This window comes from Capricornis sumatraensis, chromosome 9 (assembly GCF_032405125.1).
Source record: "Capricornis sumatraensis isolate serow.1 chromosome 9, serow.2, whole genome shotgun sequence".
Classification (NCBI taxonomy): domain Eukaryota; kingdom Metazoa; phylum Chordata; class Mammalia; order Artiodactyla; family Bovidae; genus Capricornis; species Capricornis sumatraensis.
This window is the reverse complement of record NC_091077.1, coordinates 66,298,409-66,302,971: the sequence shown is the minus strand read 5'-3', so window position 1 is coordinate 66,302,971 and position 4,563 is coordinate 66,298,409. Positions and strand designations below refer to the sequence as shown.

At 37.5% G+C, this 4,563-nt stretch overlaps 1 pseudogene; it reads left to right on the top strand.

The window, feature by feature from the left end:
* Positions 1-3,183: 3,183 nt before the first annotated feature.
* Positions 3,184-3,516, top strand: LOC138085234 (large ribosomal subunit protein eL33 pseudogene; annotated as a pseudogene).
* The last annotated feature ends 1,047 nt before the right edge of the window (positions 3,517-4,563 follow it).

The window sequence follows — 4,563 nt, the reverse complement described above, 5'->3', positions numbered from 1 at the left end:
CTGGGCAAAGCCTCTCTGAGTGAACCATGGGGCTAGCCAACCTTGTGGGCATTTCTGGAACTCTGTTGGGGTGCTTTTTGTTAGTGGCAATGACATAAATTACCTCCTGATATTGAGAAGGTTGAAGTTGGGCTTTCTGTATCACACAAGATGGTCCACACATCAAAAAGCTGTTATTCATCTTTTCTAGTGTCCCAGTGGACATCCATTTAGATATACTACTGCTTACAATTTTCTGAGCCTAGAACCTAGATGCATTTTTGTATCCTAATATTTTTAAATAAATTTTTAATAACTCCTAAATTTCCCAGAAACACAAATAACTTATAAACTAAACAAAGTGTGTACTTTTTTATCCTGAACATTACCAACAACATTTCAGGACATAATGTCATCAGTAGCAATACTTCTTGGGTATTTGAATCTCTAGTCAAAGCATAAATATGTATTAATCTGTCATTCATATATTCCTGATGACTACCCTTATAGATGCAAGCATTTACTTCCTTATGTCTTCCAGTGTAATTATGCCTATGAATGTACATATTGACATACATATTCCATTATTAAAAAATCACTTCCTGGCTTCATGGTGAATTTTACCAAACTTTTACAAAGAATTACCATCAATTCTACTCAAACTCTTCCAAAAAAACCAAAGATGAGGGGCCACTGTAACTTATTTTATGAGGCTGGCATCATCCTGATATCAAAACCAGGGGCGGGGGGGAAGCACTACTAGAAAATGAAACTATAGGCCAATATCCCTGATGAATAAAGATGCCAAATCTCAATAAAACATTAGCCAACCAAATTCAGCATCACATTAAAAGGATCATTCACCACAGTCAAGTGTAATTTATCACTGGGATACAAGAATGTTTCAACAGATACAAATCAATCAAAGTGATAAGTCACATTAACAACTTATTGACCAGAGATAGGTCTTCTGTTATCCAAATATTATTGACAAGAGACATATCAATATTCACTTAAAAAACAAATCACTGGCCACAGGCATTAGTTTCTGCAAAAATCCCCCGTCAATGATGTGTTAATAGAGTGACAGAAAAGAATCATATGATATTCTCAATAGATACAGAAAAAGCAATTGACAAATTCAATACACATTCATGATAGAAACTTTTAACAAATTGGGCATAGAAGGAACATACTGCCACACAATAAAGGTGATATAAAACAAGCTCTCAACTTACATCATACTCAATGGTTGAAAGCTTTTCCTCTAAGATTAAGACCAAGACAATGGTGCCCACTCTCAACACTCCTATTCAAATATTACTAAAAGTCCTAGATAGCAGTCAGGCTAAAGAAATAAATAAAAGGTATCAGAATTTAGAAGGCAAAAGTAAAATTTTCTGTTTGCAGATGACATGATTTTATATACAGAAAAATGTAAAGACTCAACCAAGAAAACATTCAATCTAATCAACAATTTCAGTAAAGCTGTAGGATAAAAAAACCAATACACAAAATTCAGTAGCATTTCTAATAATGACAAAGAGTTTTCTGAGAAAGAAATCAAGAAATCAATCTCATTTACAATAAACCAAAAACAATATAATGCATAGGAATAACTTTAACCCAAGAGGTGAAAGATCTCCACTCTGAAATTTATGGGACATTTGTGAAAAAAATTTAAAAAGACACAAATAAATGGAAAGGTATCCCATCTTTCTGACATGGAAGAATTATTATGGTTAAAATGTCAATACTACAAAAAGCAATCTATAGAGTCAATGCCACCCCTTTTGAGATTTTAATGGCATATTTTAATAGAAGTAGGGAAAAAACAGTGCTTAAAGGTATATATATAGAACCACAAAAGATTCCGAATAGCCAAAGAAATCCTGAGAGAGAAAACAAATCAGGAGGTATCACACTTACTGATTTCAAGCTCTCCTGCAAAGTTATTGTCATCAAAACATAAAAACAAACTGGCATAAAAACAGACAAATAAACCAATGCAATAGAACTGAGGGCCCAGACATAAACCTAAGCACATACAATCAACTAGTATTTGACAAGGGAGTCAAGAAGAAAATGTCTTTAATATCATTAAATTTCTTCATTTAATGAAGGAAAAACAGTCTCTTCAATAAATTGTGCTGTGATAATTGGATACTTGCATGTAAAATAATGAAATTGGACCCCTAACTTACACTACTCAGAAATATTATTTAATTCAAAATGAATTAAAGACTTAGATGTTAGAACTAAAACCAGGAAAATCCTAGAAGATAAGAATAAAGCTCTTTGCAAATAAAACCCCCTGAGTTGGACCTTGGTGATAATTTTGTGGATATGACACCTAAAGCATGAGTAAAAAAAGTAAATAACTTGAACTACATCAAACTATGAATCTCCTGTACAGAAAAAGGAATCATCAACAAAGTGAGAAGATAACCTGCAGAATGGTAAAAAAAAAAAATATTTGCAAACCATATATATGATAATAGGTTTTTATCCTATATATATAATCAAATAAGTCAATTTAAAAAATTGACAAAGGACCTGAATAGACAATTTTTCCAAAGAAGATATACATACAAAAAGCAAAGAGATACATGAAAATATGCTCAATATCACCAGTCATCCAGTTCAGCTCAGTTCAGTCACTCAGTCGTGTCCGACTCTTTGCAACCCCATGAATCACAGCTCGCCAGGCCTCCCTGTCCATCACCAACTCCCAGAGTTCACTCAGACTCACGTCCATCGAGTCAGTGATGCCATCCAGCCATCTCATCCTCAGTCGTCCCCTTTTCCTCCTGCCCCCAATCCCTCCCAGCATCAGAGTCTTTTCCAATGAGTCAACTCTTCGCATGAGGTGGCCAAAGTACTGGAGTTTCAGCTTTAGCATCATTCCTTCCAAAGAAATCCCAGGGCTGATCTCCTTCAGAATGACTGGTTGGATCTCCTTGCAGTCCAAGGGACTCTCAAGAGTCTTCTCCACCACCACAGTTCAAAAGCATCAATTCTTCAGCACTCAGCCTTCTTCACCGCCCAAATCTCACATCCATAAGATGTAAATCAAAACCACAATGAGATAACATCTCATAGAATTGGCAATAGAATTGCCATTATCAAAACAACAAGAGGCTCTTTCAGCCATTTTGGCCCCCGTGAAGGCCTGCTGGGAACAGGACTTCTAAAATGACAAATATGTCTGGAAAGCTGTGATTCAAGGCCATTTTTGCTGGCTATAAGCGGGGTCTATGGAACCAGAGGTAACACAATGCTCTCCTGAAAACTGAAGGTTTATATGTTCGAGATGAAACTGAATTCTATCTAGGCAAGATATATGTTTCTGTGTACAAAGCAAAGACCAACACAGTAACTCCTGGTGTAAAACCTAACAAAACCAGAGTAATCTAGGGAAAGATAACTCAAGCTCGTGGAAACAGTAGCATGGTTCATGCAAAATTCCGAAGCAACCTTCCTGCGAAGGCCATTGGACCCAGAATCCATGTGATACTGTACCCTTTGAGGATTTAAACTTATTGAAAAAAAAAAAGTGTGGATTTGTTTAAAAAGTAAAAAAGGTACAAGAGATAACAAATGCTGGCATGGATGTGGATTGTATACTGCTAGTGAGCTTCACTTTCACTTTTCACTTTCATGGATTAGAGAAGGAAATGGCAACCCACCCCCGTGTTCTTGCCTGGAGAATCCCAGCATGGGGGAGCCTGGTGGGCTGCCATCTATGGGGTTGCACAGAGTCGGACACGACTGAAGCAACTTAGCAGCAGCAGCAGTGGGATTATAAACTAGAATAGACACTATGGAAAACAGTATGAGAATCCTTAAAAAGTCAAACCCAGAACTAATATGTGTGTATGCTCAGTCACTTAGTCATGTCCATCACTTTGCAGCCTGTGGACTGCAGCCTGCAAGACTCCTCTGCCCATGGAATTTTCCAGGGAAGATTACTGGAATAGCGTTCCATTTCCCACTCCAGGGAATTTTTCTGACCCAGGGATCAAATCTGCATCTCCTGAGTCTCCTGCATTGGCAGGCAGATTCTTTACCACTTGGCGCCACTGGAACTAACATACAATCTAGCAATTCCCCTTCAGGGAAATATCCAAAGGAAATAAAAACATAAACTTGAAAAGATACCTGCTCCTCCATGTTCACAGCAGCCTTATTTATAATAGCCAAGATAGGAAAATAACCTGTGTCCTGTAATGGATCAATGGATAAAGAAGTTGTGATACACACACGCACACTGGAATATTATTTAGCCAAACTATTCTACATAACACAATGTCTATCTAGATTCCTCTCCACCTTGTAAACAAAGACATTTTGTTGACATCTGAAAAATGTCTAGGCTCTCGCTACCCCTCTTAAATAGAATTCCCAGAATTGATGGTAATTCCTCAAATGGAGGGCTTCCCTTGTGGCTCAGCTAGTAGAAAATCCACCTGCAATGTGGGAGACCTGGGTTCAATCTCTGGTTTGGGAAGATCGCCTGGAGAAGGGAAAGGCTACCCACTCTGGTATTCTGGCCTGGAGAATTCCAGGGTTGCAAAGAGTCAG